The sequence below is a fragment of the Ambystoma mexicanum genome, chromosome 3q, assembly GCF_040938575.1.
Source record: "Ambystoma mexicanum isolate Mex_15411 chromosome 3q, UKY_AmexF1_1, whole genome shotgun sequence".
In the NCBI taxonomy this organism is placed as follows: domain Eukaryota; kingdom Metazoa; phylum Chordata; class Amphibia; order Caudata; family Ambystomatidae; genus Ambystoma; species Ambystoma mexicanum.
This window is the reverse complement of record NC_090926.1, coordinates 1,299,059,542-1,299,079,480: the sequence shown is the minus strand read 5'-3', so window position 1 is coordinate 1,299,079,480 and position 19,939 is coordinate 1,299,059,542. Positions and strand designations below refer to the sequence as shown.

Below are 19,939 nucleotides of genomic sequence, written 5' to 3'. Positions count from 1 at the left end.
GAAAGGTCCTCTCGTCTAATGGGAACTAGCCCACTCACACTGAAACAGCTATTTCCCATTAGGGATTTTTCCCAGAGGGAGAAGCTGTAACAGAGGCCAGCCAGTGCTCCAAGATGGTTGTAGGTGATGTCCCTGGCCTTGGGCGGCTGTCTCCCATGTGGGTTGACTGTCCCGCAGCCCAGCAGCGGTTCCAGGAAGACCCAGAAGGGTCCCACTCCCTCAGGGAAGGTGACCATCAGGGCTCCCTGGGACAGCCGCTGCACTTGGAGATGGTCACTCCATATGGGAGACAGCTGCCCAAGGCCAGGAACAAACTATCCTGGAGCTCTGGCTGGCCTGTGTTACAGCTTCTCCCTCTGGGAAAAATCGGGGACCCTGCCGGGGCTCTCTGGGAGTGCCGCTGCGCTTGGGGATGGTGGACCCACATGGTAGAGTCATCCAAGGCCGGAGACATCTCCCCCGGCCATCCTGGAGCTCCGGCTAGGCAGCATTACATAATTTCCTCTCAGGGAACGGATGGAGACCCTGCTGGTGCTCCTTGGGACTGCCGTTGGACTTGGAAATGGTCAACACTTTTTCTTTTTCACCCAGGTAGGTACACCCACACGAGGTACTGATTTCATCCAGACATCTGTGGGAAGGTAGGCCATGTGTTCTTGGCGGTATGTTTCAGTAGTTTCCAGGTTGGAAATGTCTGAAAATTGTGTTTATTTTCCCTAAATTTCAGCCGGGCTTTTGGGTAATAAATTCTAGGGCAATTTGCGCAAGTCAGACCTCTGTGGGTTCCTATGGGAGTCTGCTCTCCTGAAACACTTGGGTTACCAGTGGTTTAGCCTTTTCCATTTGCACCCAGGTAGGTGCACCAACACATGAGGTACAGTTTTCGTCAGGACACGTGTGGGAATGTGGGAAGGTAGGACATTTGTTGTTTTCTCTTGGTTTAACATTTTCATACATTTACTACTGCACTTTGTTACACAACCCTTTAATTTCCCAAATGTGAACTACATGTAGTTGCTGATTTAGGCAATGTATGCTTTTGTAACCTGCTCAAGTCACCTACCCTTCAAAAGGTCTGCCTGTGCCCTTTCAAAAATTGTATGCTTGCCATTCCTCACATTTATTTTCCTTATTTACACATGCTAAGTATGTCTGTTGAGGCTGTCAGCATAACATTCCTGTGTACTATGGCTCCGTTTTTGGCTTGCTTGTTTTGTGAAACAATTAAAAAAAATATGCAATTTCCTAACTGGAAAAGTCAGGGGAATGTAGCAGGCCATTACCTTACAGGTTCAACCATGTCCTGCACATACCTTTTTTAACTGTAATTTTTCAAATCTTTCCCCAAACTATGGGCATTTTCCCTACATAGAGGTTACCTGACCTGCGCAAATCACCCTTTCCTAAACGTGGAATTTTGTCTACTTTTCAGAAATGTATGCCTTGGTCTTCCCTTTCAGCTTTCCTACTGCCCTCTTCCATTCCATCCACGCATGGACTATTGGGGGTGGGGGGGAAAGGGGTAAACTCGCATAGCTCTCACAAAATTGATGGTAACCTTATTTTTTTGGTTTCCACTCAACCTGTTCTTGAAAGCCTGGAAAATGGCAAATTCAGCACAGCAAACCATGTGTTCCTAGCTCTTACAAGGAAACAACCACAGGCTTCTTTGTACATCATTTTATCAGCATTGTCTGAAAAAATACGAAATGTGCTCCCTTTTCGGTTATTTTCTCTCACACCCCCATACAGCACACTAGGATTCCTAGGTGGCGTTATGATCACCTACATGTGGGAAGAAAGGGGGCCAGATTTGGGCGAGATATCACATGTAAATGAAAAGGTTACAAGGGATTGAATGGCAACATACCAAAACCACCAAAAAAGGGCTTGGCGCGCAGGGGCATGGGGGGGCATTGGCAGTTAAGAGGTTAAAAACAAATAACACATTCGCTTAAAGAAATAGACAATTGGGTAATTGAAGTGTTTTTATTATGACAAGTGCTTACACTGTAAAGCAACAAATAATACATATACATGTGTAAGCCAAGGATCAGATTGGTGGAGCCATATGGAGTGAACCTGATTTACCCGGGGGATTGGAAGTAAAAGAAGCCGAACAGTGAAACTTTTATGGAAAAACTGTTCTCATAACTGCACATGAGTCGCTGCAAGAATTTGATAACAGAAAAAGTAAACTTTATTATTGCAAATGTTCACAATCTTTTGTCACAATATTTCCTGTAAGGGCTCAACAGATATCACGACTTCACACCTTCAGCAGGGGAACGCTGACACACAGTGCCAGAGGTTTGTAACGCAATTATCGATCTATACATTATTTGCTTTTCATAATGGTGCTGTAGTGTGAACAAGTACAGGTAAACTATAGACAACTAAAGGTCTCAGAACATTTCCAAGTAAAAAATGTCACTCGAAATATGGATTATAGGACAGTGAGTTAAAATAACATGAAAAGCAACTCACACTGCCTGAAATTAAAAATGCGATTAGAGTTGAAGGAACTCAGAAACACTTGACACTTTTCTCAAGTGCACCTGGCACTTTTTGAATCCGTTATACTTTTTGCACTTTAGTCAGGCATTTCCAATAGTAACGATTTGCCTTGAAGTAATATAGTTCTGCTTTGACTTTATGACGCATTTTGCACACAGCACTTTTATATGGATGTATAATGGATTTTTATGTACAAGGCAGTTTTGTCAGTATTTAATATCAGGCATTTACCAAGCGGAGTGGCCGAGCAGGAATGTACAGACAGAATTTGGCATGTAGATATTCTGCCCCAGTTCCATAAAAGGCATGATGAACTAGACATTAGCCCTTGACCTGAATGGGCTTGGCCATGGGTACCCAATGAAGATGGTGCACACATGGAGTAATGTGAGCACAACTAGGTGTGTAAGTGGCTACTCTAGCTGTAGAGTTCTGCCGGACCTGAAGGTGCCATAAGAAGTAGACAGTTTGTGCCAGAAATAGGGCGTTGCAGTGGTCCATGGAGGACATAACAAGTAAGGACACCACAGGGGCACGCAACTGAGAAAGGAGTAAACAAATAACCTTACTATGGGGTTTTCAGTTGAGGATAGCCCCTTTGACATACTGCACTTATCTGAGATTCCGCAGACAGAAAAGCTAACATATTTACCCCTAAAGATGGCCAAAAAGAGGGGGTCCTAAAGGCAGTAGAGGAAGTAGGGCCCACCACCAACACCTCATTATTTCCCCTGAACCAGCTATTACACATCCATGCACCCACAGCTTCGAGACAGGACCTAAATCTGGTCACTGTCTCGACAAGAGAGATCTAAACGGACCAAGATCTGTGTCATCTGTTAAGAATAGCAGTGGAAGCCGTGAGAGCAGATAAGCTGGTAAGAGGTTACATGTACATGTCAAACAAAACCTGGAAGATGGAGGAAACCTGAGGGACTCCACATCTCAAGGCAGAAGGTACAGAGTGAAAAGGGGGGATGGAAATTGACTGTTCGGTTAGAGAGAAACAAAGAAATGGCACCAGAAAGGCTGGCCCAGACGAGCAAGGCGGCATGGTCAACAGTATCAAAGGCGGCAGATAAGTCAAGTAATAAGCACCGACGCTGCCAGAGTCGTGCAGCCAAGCCACATCGTCAACGTTGGAGACCAGCACCCCCTCTGTGCCACATCCTGGATGAAAAATGGATTGAGAAGTGTGGAAGAAAGATTACTCAAGAAAGAGCAGACGAAAGCTTCAAAAAGCTTCATAACAAGATTCCAAAATGGCCCCCGTGAACACCCCACTGTGAGGAGCGCGCTCCTCCCCAGCCACCGAAAAAGGAGCAATAAGCGTTACAAGATCCCAGGGCAGCAAAATCAAAGGGGATGACCCGTGAACCGAGCTGTCCCCAAGAAAACTCCAACTGGAGCGTTTGGGGGCAGAGTGAGTGGACCTCAGACCGCCAGCAGTGATGCCTTTGTGGGGACTGGCAGTCGAGACGGAGGAGATCAGAGAACCCACGCGGGTGGTGCAGAAGACGCAAGGTGCCCATTCAACCAAGGCAACATAGGCGAGACTGGGGAGTGTGAGCGGACCACTGCGGATCCGCGGCGGCCGTCCTGGGGGAGACAAGGCTGCCGGCCCAGCGTGCCTGCCGGGACACACTGGCGCAAGCACCGCACCACGGCAATACAGCAGAGCCGGCGCAGCCCGGACACCCAGCTACAAATGAGAGGGAGCGGGTAGTATTCCCCTGAAATCCTGAACCTGCCTCTGCCCCATACAGCAGCCCAGCTCCACTCAGCGCAGGGCCTCCACGAACCACGCGGCTCAGGGCCCCCATGAGCTGTGATGCGCCCCAGCTGGCGCAGGGTAAGTAGGCATAATTAAGGGAGTTGGCAGCTATGAAGCAGGTGCACGCAAGACGCTCCCCTCCCAAACAACGGACATGGAGGTTTATGAAAGCATCTGCCCCAGCACACCGTAACCTACACTTGGAAGGGGACCCCCCCCCCCCTACGGCAGGAGACCCGCAGCATACCCGGACCCAGGCAAAGGCCCAAGCCCATACCATTCAGCAACATCAGAGGCAAACTGTAGTGATAGAAGGGTGTCAGCACTAAGTCTCCTGCAGCATCCCCCTGCTAACGGCCAGGGAAGGAACCCAGGGGCAAGGGGTGGCGCAAGCTCCCAACCCCCAGCATTTGACTCCGCAGAAGAGCGCTGCTTCGCTCCCACCCTTATGAAAACTTACCCTGCCATGCAAGATAAACCGAGAAGGAACCTCCAGGGGTGCAAGAGCATACTTAGAGGCTCAAGAGCGGTGGAAGCACGGGGGCACCCCGGGAAGAAATTCAAGAAGCTCCTGGGCTCCGGGCCAGTGTGACACTGCAACCATGACCACTTTCACCTTTGAGCTTACTAGCCCCACGGCCCCCAGGGGGCAACCAACCCAGGTTCTAAAGGGGAGCTAGACCCCCGCTGCGCACAGGAGGGAGAGAGAAGCATCCCCTTCATACAGAACAACTGGCCAATACCCCGGGGTCAAGAGGAACCGCAGAGGCCTGGGGAGAAGTCCCCTACAGTAAGGTGCAGGCAGGCACTCGCCATCAGCAGGCAATGTTGCGCAACAAGGCCAAGGAGGCCAAAAAGGGCCCCTTAAAGGCCAAGATCTCAAGAACACAGCAAGGGACCGTCCAAAAGCTATGGAGAAATGAGGGGGAAGCCCCGGAGGAAGAGGATCCATCGGTGACAGAGAGGCAGCAGTTGGAGGAGCCCCCCGACGCTACCACAGGGGCAAGAGGTCACGAGCAAGGGGCTGCAACAGTGCTTTAAGGCATTCAGTGACCAAATGACTGCTACCCTTCAGACACAGTTAAGCCTAATACGCAGAGAACTTGCACAATCGCTGCAGGAAGTCAAAGGCGACAGTTGAATTGATACAAATGAAACGCAATTCAAGAACTCACTTAAAACACCCGGAAGATAGATGTATTAGTGAAGCTGCAGGCGGTAGCGACACAACCTGGAGCTCCAAGCCAAGGACTTGGAGAACCGCTCGGGAAGGTCCAACATCAGGGTGAAGGGGCTGCAAGAAAGTGTGAGCGATGCCGACCTCAGGGAAACAATGCAGCACGTGTTCAAAGATTTGCTGGACATGGCTAGGGGAGAAATGCTCATAGATAGAAGGTCCGCAGCGAGAAGAACCCGGGGCCAGGCCAAGAGAAGTGGCGATGGCTTTACAGCGATACGACCAAAACAAATGGATCCTCCAAGCGGCGAGGAAAGCAACCCTGATAAAAGTGAACAGCGACGACAGAACGTTTCCAGGACCTGGCCAAATCCATACTAACAATGAGGAGGCAAATGGGCCTGGTGACCAAAGCCCTTACCAAAGCCCAGATAAGATCCAGGTGGACATTCCCCTTTGGAATGGTCTTCAAGTGGGAAGGGTGCCAACACCACATCACTATGTTGGATGAGGGACCCAAGATCCTGAATATTGAAGAAGGAGGGGATGTAGGGGAGGACTTAATAGGAGGCCAGAACATGAAGGCCACCAAGAGAAGCCATCGGAGTTGGGAAGAGTAGAGAGGCCAAAGACAAGACGGGAGTGGAGGGGCCTCAGCAACCGAAGCCCCAGGCTGAATAGGCTGTCCACTTAACAGCAGCGGTGGGGATCACGAGACAAGGGTTAAGACCCGGTGGGGTTACACAGGGAATGTCAGACTAAGGGTTGGCTCCGGGAGACAGGGGGGGGTGACGGATCTTGGAAACAGGGGAGAGCAGAGGAATGGCTCTCCCCGCACAGTTATTCTCTGGGATGGGAACGAGATCCAGCAACCTAGGACGACGTTACGGCCTGGGGAAGTTGAGCCGAGTCCAGCAGGAGGGGGCGTTGTTACGGCCTGGGGAAGTTGAGCCGAGTCCAGCCAGAGGGGGTGAGAGGGAGGGCGGGGGGCTTAAATCGAGGGGGATCGCTTCGACATGGTTACTCTCAGGATGTAACGGGGCATGGGTAGGGATCCAAATACTAAAACTCAATGTTAGAGGACTAAACACACTGACTAAAGAGACGGAAACTGGAGAACCTCCTCCAGGATACCAAGCCCGACATTGTGACACTCCAGGAGACCCATATCTGTAAACAAGACAGACACAGAATGAAGTTGAGAGGGTACCCCCAGGTTCTGCAGGCCAACGACAAGAGCAAAGCTTGAGAAGTCCTCATAGCGTTTAGACACCTACCTGACGTCAAAATAACAGGCACAAAGCTGACAAGGAAGGTAGATTCCTCTTCGTTCAGCTGCAATGGGGGGTGGCCTCTCACAATCACCACAGTGTAACCCCCCCCAACTCAGGGCAGGACGAATACTTGCAGGGGGTTTTGGAGAAGCTAGACCAGTTAACAACAAGCCAGCTAATACTGACAGGGGATTTTAACTTGGCGTGGCGCCTATCCACAGATAGAAGCGCGGACAGGACACCCACATCTAAAGGCCCATCTAGTAAACTACAGGCTAGCATAACAGAATGGCATTAGCGGATACATGGCATGAACTAGAAGGGGACACCAAGGGGTATACTTACTACTCACATGTGCACCGAACATTCTCAAGAATTGATTACATATGGGTTTCGGTGGCACTGCTTTGCCAAGTACAGATCATAGAAAGGGAAACCATAGCACTGCCTGACCACACTCCCTTGCAGCTAGAAATCCAATGGGAGGGGGCGGGGCTCTGGAAGTGGCGGTTCCCCCTACATCTGCTGAGAGATGCAGTAATTTGCGACGAGATACACAAGTCCATCCGCAACTTCTTTGGGGAAAATAAGACCCTGGACGGGCAGGAACATGTAGTATGGGACGCCTTTAAGGCAACCAGGCGGGGGATGCTCATAGCAAAGCAGGCATCTCGAGCCATACAGGAGAAGGCCCTCCAGGTGGACCTATAACAGGGGTAATGGAGACCGATAGGGGGGTAATGATCAGGCATATCAAAGGGCAAATCAATATCCTTCTAGCTAAACAAGCAGTAAAATCGCTCCTATTCTTGAGGCAGAAGTATTACCTCCAGGCAAACAAGACAGGCCGGCTCTTAGCCAGGTAGGTTAAGCAGAAGGAGGCGGCAGGTACAATACGCTGCATTCAAATGGTGGAGGGACAGGAAACCACACGTACAGAAGAGATCCTGCAGGCGTTCTCAGAGTTCTATACGAGCCTCTACTCTACTGAGGCACCGGAGAGTGACCTCCAAAAGGCCTTCTTAAAATCTTGCTGGCTAAAAAGATTAGAACAGAGCCAGCATGAGGCTTTAGAAGGGACGATTACCTAAGACGAGGTACGTGCGGCGATCCAATCGCTACAACCAAATAAAGCCCCAGACCCAGACGGGTACCCCGCCACATTCTATAAAGCATTCCATACCACATTAGGCCTCTTAATGACATCCCTGTTCAACTCCTTCTCCGATACGGACCGCATCTCCCAGTCCATGGAGGAGGCCAAGGTAATCCTCTTCCGTAAGCCAAACAAGAAACAAACCCTCTGTAGCTCCTACCGCCCTAATAAACCTCGATGCCAAAATCTTTACAAAAATTCGAACATCTAGAATGGATAAAGTAATCACTGACCTGATCCACCCGGATCAAGCAGGCTTTGTCAAGGGGAGACAAACATTTGACAACATTAGGCGAATATCCCACCTGATAGAGAACTCAAACAGGTCAGTCGCGAGGGGAGGGGGTGTTAGCACTCGATGCAGAGAAGGCATTTGACCGAGTGAAACTGTCATTCTTTTTTGCTACCATGGTGGTTGTGGGGTTTGGCCCAGGCCTTCTCCACCTGGTCAAAGCCAACTATGGAGCACCACTTATGGCTAGCTACCAATGGGCATGTCTCCCAGGTGATAAGGATCACTAGGGGTACTAAGCAGGGCTGCCCATGTCACCATTCCTGTACGCAAACTTTCTCAAACCCTTCCTAGCTAGAATTAGACAGGAGAGCAGAATAAAAGGGATTACATTTGGTGGGGAAGACCATAAGGCAATGGCCTTTGCCGACAACCTCCTAGTCGTGCTAACAGACATGGACACTTAACTGCGGAGGTTAACAGCACTCCTAGGGGAATTGGCAGAGTGGCAGACCTGAAGACCAACAACCAAAAATCTGAACTAATGATGCTACAAGAAGGCACGCCCTCAGATACATCATATACAGGGCAATTCGCAAGAACAGAGGGATCCCTTCGATCCCTGGGGGTGACAATAACCAGTACCCTAGAGGATATGTACCAAGCAAACTATCCCCACCTGTTGGAAACTATCAAGACCTAGCTTGGAGAGAGGAGGCTCCATAACATATCATGATATGAGATGGCATTTATAACGCACCTATACACAAGTGTTTCAAGGCACGAATGGATGGCCCGCATCAATGTCATTAAAATGATCATTTTCCCCAGAGCGCTATATTACTTGCAGGCTCTCCCCCCTGGCGGTCCCCCAGAAATTCTTCAAACCCCTGAATAAACTAGTACGTAACTACATCTGGCAAGGGCAAAGACAGAGGGTGGCCTTGAGAGTCATGGTCACTCCCACGGGGGCATGGGGAATGGGAGTTCCGAACTTTCAAATGTACTACCAATGAGCAGCTCAATTGAGGGTCATCCGAAACTGGTTCAATGCGAATCCCAACAGCATCTGACGAAGGATGGATAGGGCAGTGGTGGGAAAGGCCCCTAGACAAGGTCCTGTGGTGCCCAAGAGTGGACAGCCACCCCCCCCCAACACGTACAGAAGCCGAATTACAGCCCTGGTGGGGGATACATGGGATGCTATGGTTAAAAAAGCAAAGATCATGTCCTACCTATCTCCGTTCACTCCCCTATTCCGCAACCCACAGTTTACCCCAGGGCTAGAGAAAGGAGCATATGCCAGGTGGGAAGAAGCGGCCAGCATTTGCGCAAGGGACATGGAGGGACAGGAGGTTAAGTCATTCCAGCTCTGCAAACAAACCATGAACTTCCTGCACAAAGACTACCGTGAACAATGGTGTCCTCAGTGACTAAGACTATTGGATATACTATAGACTACGACTCGTTATGCCATGTACATTCGCCTCAGAAGATATGAAGTGCAGTGATCCAGGGGGGTGGGTTGTCAGGCGGGGAAGGGGATTGTTAATGTTCAAATCTTTAAAATGCCTTTGGCCCCCCCGCCTGACAAAGGACAGGGTACCAGCAGGTGCCCAAAGGCATGGGCCAGCACCAATCATCATCCTCGAGCTCTGGCCAGGCCACCTTAGAGTTCCCCTCCCCCCCCACGTAAGAGGTTTTTCATCCACCTTGGAGCTTATCCCTCCGGGGAGGGACAGTCGACCCACATGTGAGACAGGTACCCAAGGCTGGGTGCTTGGGGGGACCAGCACACCCCCAGCCAACCTGGAGCTTTAGCAGGGCCCCTTTAGAGCTTCTCCCTCCTGGGCTCCCGCGACTGCCGCAAGGCTTGGGGACTCTCAACCCACACGCACAAGGCTGGCACCCAAGGCCAGTGGGGGCAGCTGCCCCGGCCACCCTGGAGCTATGGCCCGGGCCGCCTTAGAGCTTCTCCCGCCACATTAGAGCTTTACCCCCCGGGGAGGGACAGGGCTCCCCACGATTACCACCGGGCTTGGGGACAGTCAATCCATGCGTGAGATAGGCGCCCAAGGCCAGGAACCCCCCCCCCCCGCCAGCCACCCTGGAGCTTAAGCAGAGCCCCTTTAGAGCTTTTCCCTGTGGGGAGCAATGGGAACCCCACCAGGGCTCCCTGCGACTACCACTGGTTTTGGGGGCTTTCGCCCTGGAGCTCTGGCTGGGCCCCCCACAGAGCTTCTCTTCCACCACATTAGAGCCTTTCCGTCCAGGACTAACCCACAAACAGTGCGCCCCTTGACACACGCACCTAGTCTTGGACCTGACCACATGTGGTTGATACTTGCCCGAGGACCGGGAGCAACTCACGAACGCCATTGAACTGAAGCCGGTAATTGCGCCACGGCCGCCCTGGAGGCCGCAGGGTGGCACTTCCATGCCAACCGGAGACAAATGCAGGAGTCAGCCGCGGCAAACACAACTCGGGCCATCTGGGCCTACTCCCCGGGCCAGATAGCCCGGCCGCCATGCCTGCCCCCACCGTCCAGGGGCACAGGCTTAAGGTACCACCCCTGCGCCCTGGGGTGGCTTGCACCCTCTCTTCCCCTGCCCTGTCCGGGGGCTTATGGCACCACCTCAAAGGCCCGGGCCCAAGGCCATCTGGTCCACCAGGCTGACCAGGAAAGGTGAGAAGAGTGCACCCCACCAGGCCCGCACACCCCCGCGGGTGCGCACCTAGGGTGGGTGGTATTTTACTGTGCGTTCCGCGGTCCCCAGGAGGTAGGATGGAGAACTTTGGCGACGGTGCCACCTTGCGATAAAAGCTTGGCTCCGAGGATGACTTCCAATAGATCGCAGCGAGGTAGCTGCTCTGCTACTTACGAAACCCTGAACCAGAATCAGGTTGTCTACGAATGATTTAGCACCAGATTCCCCAGGAACATGCGGTGCACTACGGGTGAGAGAGGTGGCCCCCTTCTGTCCACATTCAAGTGCCGAGGCGAGTGGCTCTACATACCGTCCCCGAGGCCGGCTATCCTAAGCCAACCAATGCTCGAAAGCGCTGCAGTATCACTGTCTGGGGGGGAGGATTTCTATCTTAGAGGCGTTCAGTCATAATCCCACAGATGGTAGCTTCACCCCATTGACTCCTCAGCCAAGCATGCACACCAAATATCTGAACCTGCGGTTCCTCTCGTACTGAGCAGGATTACTATTGCAACAACACATCATCAGTAGGGTAAAACTAACCTGTCTCACGACGGTCTAAATCCATCTCACGTTGCCTATTAGTGGGTGAACAATTCGATGCTTGGTGAATTCTGTTTCACAATGATAGGAAGAGTCGACATCGAAGGATCAAAAAGCGACGTCGCTATGAAGGCTTGGCCGCCACAATCCAGTTATCCCTGTGGTAACGTTTCTGACACCTCCTGCTTAAAACCCAAAGTCAGCAGGATCGTGAAGCCCCGCTTTCACGGTCTGTATTCATACTGAAAAATCGAGATCAAGCGAGCTTTTGCCCTTCTGCTCTGCAGGAGGTTTCTGTCCTCCTCGAGTTCGCCTTAGGACACCTGTGTTATCCTTTGACAGCTGTACCACCCCAGTCAAACTCCCCACCTGCCACTGTCCCCGGAGCGGGTCGTGCCCGGCAGGTGCCGGGTGCTTGGAGCCAGAAGCGAGAGCCCCACTCCGGGTAAGTGGAAAAACAATAAGAGTATGGTATTTCATCAGCGGCCCAAGGGCCTCCCACTTATCCTACACCTCTCATGTCTCTTCACAGTGCAGACTAGAGTCAAACTCAACCGGATCTTCTTTACCCAACGATTCTGCCAAACTTGTTCCCTTGACTGTGGTTTCGCTAGATAGTAGGCAGGGACAGTGGGAATCTCAGTGAACCATCCATGCACATCACTAATTAGATGACAAGGCATTTGGCTACCTTAAAGGTCATAGTTACCCCAGCCGTTTACCCACGCTTCATTGAATTTCTTCACTTTGACATTCAGAGCACTTGGCAGAAATCATATTGCGTCAACACCCTCCACGGGCCTTCGCAATGCTTTGTTTTAATTAACCAGTCAGATTCCCCTGGTGCGCACCAGTTCCAAGTCAGCTGCTAGGTGTCGGCCGAGGCACAATGCCGGCCCTGAACCCCAGGAGGGGGAACGAGAAAGGCGAACACTGCAGCTGGGGTTATCCACAGGAAGGGCCCGGCTCGCATCCAGAGGCAGAGCCGCCCCCCTGGGGGGGAAAGACGCCTCATCCAGCCATGGTGCACACCCAGCCCTGCTTCGCACCCCAGCCCGACCGACCCAGGCCTTAGAGCCAATCCTTATCCCGAAGTTACGGATCTAACTTGCCGACTTCCCGTACCTACATTGTTCCGACATGCCAGAGGTTGTCCGCCTTGGAGACCTGCTGCAGATATGGGTACGGCCTGGCGCGAGATTTACAACATCTCACCCTGTTTTTCAAGGACCAGCGAGAGATCACCGGATGCCACCAGAACCGCAATGCTTTCCAAGGCTCGGGGCGCTTTCTCGGGGCAAACCCATTCCAGGGTGCCCTGCCCTTCACAAAGAACAGAACTCTCCCTGCGGCTCCCCTGGGATCATTTGCATTACCGCACTGGATGCCGCAAGGGCGCCCATCTCTGCCACTCTGGGTTTGGGGATCTGAACCAGACTCCCTTTCGATCGGCTGAGGGCAGCGGAGGCCATAGCCCATCCCTTCCGAACGGCGCTCGCCTATCTCTTAGGACCGACTCACCCATGTTCAACTTCTGTTCACATGAAACCTTTCTCCACTTCATCCTTCAAAGTTCTCGTTTGAATATTTGCTACTACAACCAAGATCTGCACCTGCGGCGGCTCCACCCGGGCCCTTGCCCTGGGCTTCTGTGCATACTGCAGCAGCCCTCCTACTCACCTGACTTAGTCCCCGCGGCTCACAGCGCCGGACGGGTATGGGCCTGATGCTCCAGTGCCATCCATTTTCAGGGCTAGTTGATTCGGCAGGTGAGTTGTTACAAACTCCTTAGCAGATTCCGACTTCCATGGCCACCATCCTGCTGTCTATATCAACCAACACCGTTTCTGAGGTCTGATGAGCATCTGCATCACGCGCCTTAACCCGGGGTGCGGTTCATTCCGCAGTGCCAGTTCTGCTTACCAAAAGTTGCCCACTGAGCACTTTCATACAATACCCGGGCTTCCTACCCATTTAAAGTTTGAGAGCAGGTTGAGATAATTTTGGCCGCAAGACCTCTGGCTTTGCTAGATAAAACTGGGGTTTCCGTGCGCCAGCTATCCTGAGGGAAACTTCGGAGAGAACCAGCTACTATATCTGTCGATTAGTCTTTTGCCCCTATACCCAGGTCGGATGACCAATTTACACATCAGGACCGCTACGGACCTCCACCAGGCCGAGTTCACCATCTTTCGGGTCCTATCACACACGCTCATGCATCACCTCTCTGACAGAGCGGGCGAGACGGGTCGATGGAGGGCCCACCGCGACAGGATGCCACTGCAATCGGCGAGCACTGGCCCTCAACATCATTACATCACAGGGTTTAATTCGGCCCTCTGACTCGGGCACGTGTTATACTCCTTGGTCAGTGTTTCCAGACAGGTCGGGTGGTTAACCGACATCACCTCAGACCCCTGGCGCCCTTTGTGGGCCTCCCCGCCCGGCAGCACGACGTGGTCGGGGCGTATTGAGGGCAGTCCACCACAGTCGCATCGGGAGCCCCGTCTTCCGTCGCCACTCTAGCAACCCCCAAGAGGGGCCATGACGGTTGCCAGATAAGGGCGCGGTGGCGGTCTATCTCCCTCAGCCCCGTGGACACAGCAAAACTGCTGTCAGGGGGCTGTAACACTCTCTGCTGGAGCAGAGAGCCACCTGCCCCCTGGGACCTTCCCAGCCGGTCGTGGTGCACCGCTACAGAGGAAATGCGCCCTGCTGGGGCTGGATGTGCCCGGGCTGCCGACCCGCAAGGGCCTCCCCCGTTCCAGGTGACCAACCTGGCTGCCGTGTTGAATCCTGTGGGCTGACTGCACAGACCCCACCAGCTTACCTCTCAACTGTTTCACGCCCTCTTGAACTCTCTCTTCAAACTTCTGTTCAACTTTCCCTTATGGTACTTGTTGGCCATCAATCTCGCGCCCGTATTTAGCCTTAGACAGAGTTTACCACACGCTTTGGGCTGCATTCCCAAGCAATCTGACTCCAAGAAGACCTGATCCCGGTGTGCAAGAGGCCGCTATCGGCCTAACACCATCTGCGTGGTGAGACTCAATCAGAAGGACTTGAGCCCCCTGAGCAATGCCAGGGAGTCGGTCTTCTGTACGCCACATTTCCCAGCCTGCCGCTGAATGGGGATTCGGCGCTGGGCTCTTCCCTTTTCACTGGCCGTTACTGAGGGAATCCTGGTTAGTTTCTTTTCCTCTGCTTAGTAATATGCTTAAATTCAGCAGGTCAACACGTCTGATCTGAGGCCGTGGTCGGAGAGCACAAAGCTCAGGGCAGCTGGCCTCGGGCCCGTACAAGGGGTTGCCCCAGCCCTGTGCCTCTGGCGTAGGCGAGTGTTGTGCTCTGTCCCAATCTGCGACAGAAGCCCACATGGTCACAAGGTCCGCGCTCCATGGTCATCCTGCGCCGGCAGCCGTGGGACACCAAAGACAGCCACACACAGCACGGCCAGATGCCCCGGGATAGGGTGAAGGTGCGCCAGGCTTTTTTAAAGCCTGCTGCCGCCGCCACCACATCCGGAGTGCGCCAGCCACCCAGCCCTCCCGAAACCAGCATGAGGCGGGGAAACCGGGGAGGCCAGGACGCGTCGGCAATGAGCTTGCGCGCCAGATCCAAGGATCCAGCGACGGTGCTGATCGGGGTCTGACCTTAGGGGGATGAATGGAATGGGGTCCCTGAGACAGCCCCAGCCACGCCCCTGGGAGGGAACCCCAGGGCGATTGATGTACAAGTGACCCTCAGACAGGCGTAGCCCCGGGAAAAACCCAGGGCCACATGGTGCGTTCGAAGTGTTGATCAATGTGTCCTGCAATTCACACTAATTCTCGCAGCTAGCTGCGTTCTTCATCGATGCACGAGTCGAGTGATCCACCGCCAAGAGTCACAGACAACTTTATTTTGTTCCAGACGTCGGCCTGACCCTGCCGGTGCAGGAGAGGTCGGGGAAGTCAGCGCCGCTGGTGGCGGGACAGCCCAGTGCCCTGTCTAGCTTGGACGAAACCATTGTGGTTTAAAAAAAGAAAAAAAATCCAGGTGCTCAGCCTGGGAAGCCTGACCGCCACCTGCAGCAGCACAGCGCTTCCCAGGGTGATGGAGGTAGGCCATTCTGCCACCTGCCCACCCGGCCCGATCCACTCCTCCTTCCCTGACCCCTTCCGCTTCTCTTTTGGAGGGGGCGGGAGACGGACAGCGAGGCGGGCCAGAGACAGCACACACAGGGGGTTGGGTGGGACTGCTAGAGTCTTCAAACCCCAGCCCGGCCGCATAGGGCCCAGCTCCAGGTACCTGGGCAAGAGGGAAGGTCATCCACTGTGCCAGCGGGCCTGGCCATCGCTCGCCCACAGATGTAGGCGGCTGGAACCTTGGCGCCCACCGTCGAGTAAGCCAGCTGCACCATGGCTCAGGGCTCATGCCTGGCGTGCCGGGCCCCTGTATGCCTGGGGAGGCGCCCCTCGAGAGCAGTCAGGTACCCCTCGGCTCCAGGCTGCCCCCACTCGGGCCTCCCTGCTGACCGGGGTGTGCCCACCAATGCCCACCCGCTGGCAGGTCAGAGAGAGTAGTGCGCGCCCCCGGGCAGCGCAGAGGCGGGCTCAGTGAGGAGAGGGGGCTGCGCAGGGCTTCCTTTCCGGTGCGTGGTTGGGGACATCCCCAGCAGGTTAACCCAACCCTGCCAGGCATCCCCAGCCATCTGCTGGGTCGCGGACCCCTCTCCGGTAGAAGGGAATCCCCGCTCCCTGGCGCCTGGTGGACCACATGCACCGGACCGCTCTGCGAGAGGTGCCCCGGGCTGTGGGTGTGCACGTCTGGGATGCAACCGAGGTCGGGCCCACAGCTCTCCCTCCCGCTGCTCCACTGTTAATGATCCTTCATGACCCCACCCACAAGCAGATACCATTCACACTCAAATGCCCCATTTCTCCTCCCAAACACACGTTCCAGATTCAAATGCCACCTTCCTCCTGACCCACATGCCACCATCCCTCCATCAAAACCCACACAAAGACACCAACATCCGTCCCTCCATTCCTTCACCAAGATGCTCCACCCCTCAGAGTCACACCCATATGCTTCACCTCTACCTCCAGACTCACACTCAGATGGCGCCATTCGCCCTCTCTCTATACCCACACCTGATTACCCCATCCCTTCGACACACACATGCTCCCACCACTCCAATAAACCAACATCCTTCTATCAAGACAAACATACCCCATCCCTCCATTCACACCCAGATACCCCCTTCCTTCCCACCAGAGTGCTCTAGCCCTGACCCACATGCTCCACCATTCCCTGACATGCCCCCATCATATGCCCTGTCCCTCCATTCCAGATCAACAATGCCCCCTCCGATCCAGACTCTGAGATGCCCAATCCCTTCCTCAAGACCCATACCATGATGGCCCATGTTCCCTCCACACAGAAAGATGCCACTATCCGTCCTCTGACCAATGAGCCCCAATCCCTCCCTCCAGACCCACACCAATGTGTCCTATGCCTCCCTCCAGACCCACACCCATGTGCACCATCCCTTCCTCTCAAACCCACACCAATATGCCCCATCCCTCCCTCTCAGAACCACACCAAGATGCCCCATCCCTGCCTGTAGACCAATAGCATAATGCCCCATCCTCCCTCCACATAGCAAGATGCCCCTTTCCCCTTGCATCAGATGCCCATGTGCCAATCCTGACTCACATGCAGATAGCCCCAGCCAACCCCCTCCAAAACCACCCATCCTAGTATGCCCCCATCCGCCCAGACCCACACCAATGTTCCCCATCCCCTCCTTCCAGAGCCTCACCAAGATGCCCCGTCCAACTTCCCAACCCACACCTAGATGACCCATGCCACCCTCCAGACCCACTGTGCCTCATCTCTCCCTCCAAAAACACACCCATGTGCACCATCCCTCTGCCCAGATCCATCCCTCTGCCCAGATCCACACCAATGTGACCCCACCACCTCCCTCCAGATGTCATGACCCGGCAAAATTGCCCCTTCTGGACCTCATGGTCATTGTCACGAAGGGCTTGTACTCCTTCTTCCTCCCAACATGGCCGTACCAAGCTCTGTGCTACGCACTAGCTTTCACGTCGTGGCACGTACTATAAATTGGTCACGCCCCTGCGGGTCCGCGCGTCTCAACGCTATCTTCGGTAGTGACCCGACGTGTGCTTACTCTCTACATTGATTTCCTTGATCCTCTTGCTTCCTTCCTTGCCTTTATCCTGTTCCCGGATTTCCCCCCCTACTTACTCGTTCTTCGCTAATCCTGGATACCCTGGAACCACAAACTTCCCGGAACTCTGAACGCATCCTGCATCCTGACGAGGCTTGGGCGAGCCTATTCAAGACCCGAACCATCCACAGGAAGAGTCCTGCAGCCGAACAAGGGAGATCCCGATCACAGGTGAGACGGGGGGAGATTTACGAAGGTTTGAGACGCCAAACGATCAATACGGATTCTACCATGGAGAATGCTATTCAGGACCTGATGCGCGGAATGCAATAACTTTCGACAGAGATGCAGAATTTAAAAGCCGAGAATGCGGCGCTAAGACAGTTTGTCTTGTCACGTGACTCCGCGAACAAGGACAGCATACTATTGGGAGGAGTGGTTGATAAATACGACGGTTCAACAAAGACCTTACGTGGATTCCTGGATTCTTGTTTGGTACATTTTCCCTTCAAGCCCTACTATTTCTCAACTCCTAGGGCTAAGGTGGGCTTCATAATATCGCATCCTTCCGGTAATGCCCTTACATGGGCCACTCCTTTACTCAATTCAGGAGATGCTCTCCTGGATGATTATGAAGGGTTCATCGCGGAACTCAAGACCATGTTCGAACGACCAGAGCTGGTCCAAGATGCTCAAGAGAAGTTACTCGACTTCCAACAAGGATCCCAAGACATGTTGACCTATGTTACCAGATTCAAACAGCTAGCCAAAGAGGCGGACTGGCCCCTGGAAGCCAGTTTTACTTTGTTTCACAGAGGTCTAAATGAAGAGATGAAGGACGAGTTAGCCAGGGTGGCACGTCCTAGTTCATTCCAGGCCCTCCTGGACTTGTCTATGCAAATAGACTTCAGAGTCCAAGAAAGAAAGGCCGAAAAGAAAAAGAATAAAGTCTCAATTCAAAGAAACTCCCCAGAGAATACTACAAGGACCGAATCTGCCAAGAATCCGAGCACTGATTCTGAACCCATGCAACTTGGAACCTTTTGTGGACCAATTTCCCCGCAGGAAAGGTTAAGAAGGATACACACAGGCTTATGCATGTATTGTGCCTCAGATAAACATCTAGTTAAAGAGTGTCCTCTGGCTCCTCCCTGACGCTCGGGAAACGCCAGCTCCCGATCCTAAATGGAGCAAGGTTTCAGGAGAGCGATGTTTGCTCCACATCAATTCCATCCTTGAACTCTCCTGGACAAAACAAATTGGTGATATTACAGGCCTTTTTATCGCCATCCAAGGACATGGTCTACCCCATACTGGCCTTGGTGGATTGCGGAGCAATGGGAGTCTTCATTGATCAAGATTGGGTAAGAAGTCATAACATTCCATATGAAGCAAGAAGTTTTTCACAGCCAGTGGAAGCAATTGATGGAAGACCTCTTTCCTCAGGACCCATAAGTCTGCAAACAAGGGAGATCCATCTTTCCATAAATCATCATCAAGAAAGGATTGTGTTTGACATTATAAAATCAGCCCATTACCCCTTGGTTCTGGGCATGTCCTGGTTACAAAGGCACAATCCATATATTAACTGGACGGCCGGATCCTTATTCCTGGGCTCGGAGTTCTGTATGAATCATTTTTTAAACCTGGATACCTCAGTCACAGCTCCTATAAGTCTACCAAGGTGTCTAGAGACACCACTCATGGTTTCCAATATTGTACAAGTTCCAGAGATCTATCAAGGGTATGCTGATGTATTCTCTACTGCCATTGTTCAAGCCTTACCTCCACATAGACCCGAAGACTGTGCCATAGATACTGAACCCTCAGCAGTGATTCCCTTTGGCAGGATGTTTATCCTTTCAGAACCCAAAAAGAGAGCCCTCCGGGAATACCTAGATACTAATCTTGAGAACGGCACCATAAGACCTTCAAAATCACCAGCTGGTGCTTCATTGTTCTTTGTTCCGAAAAAGGATGCTAAAGAGCTCAGACCTTGCCTGGACTATCGGGGCCTAAATCAATACACCCTGAAAGACAGATACCCTCTACCCCTGATCTCGGATATCCTTGAAGCTGTGAGAGGTGCAGTGATATTCACGAAACTGGATCTCCGAGGTGCTTACCATTTGATCCGTATCCGGGAAGGAGACGAATGGAAAACAGCCTTTAGAACACCCTTTGGTCACTTTGAATACCTAGTCATGCCCTTTGGTCTGACCAATGCTCCCGCAGTCTTCCAGCGTTTTATGGATAGGGTGTTCTCTGACATGTTATTTCTCAATGTTATCGTCTACTTGGATGACATATTGATCTTCTCCAAGGACTCCTTGAAACATGAAGAACATGTAAAAGCAGTACTTCAACGTCTCC

At 52.7% G+C, this 19,939-nt stretch overlaps 2 non-coding genes across 2 annotated transcripts; both read right to left on the bottom strand.

Annotated features, from left to right (window-relative positions):
- Positions 1-10,948: 10,948 nt before the first annotated feature.
- Positions 10,949-14,636, bottom strand: LOC138448332 (28S ribosomal RNA). The gene has a single exon (XR_011260151.1). It is a non-coding gene; the product is annotated as a 28S ribosomal RNA (ribosomal RNA).
- Positions 14,637-15,119: 483 nt separating this feature from the next.
- LOC138448343 (5.8S ribosomal RNA) lies at positions 15,120-15,270 on the bottom strand. The gene has a single exon (XR_011260159.1). It is a non-coding gene; the product is annotated as a 5.8S ribosomal RNA (ribosomal RNA).
- Between the last annotated feature and the right edge of the window lie 4,669 nt (positions 15,271-19,939).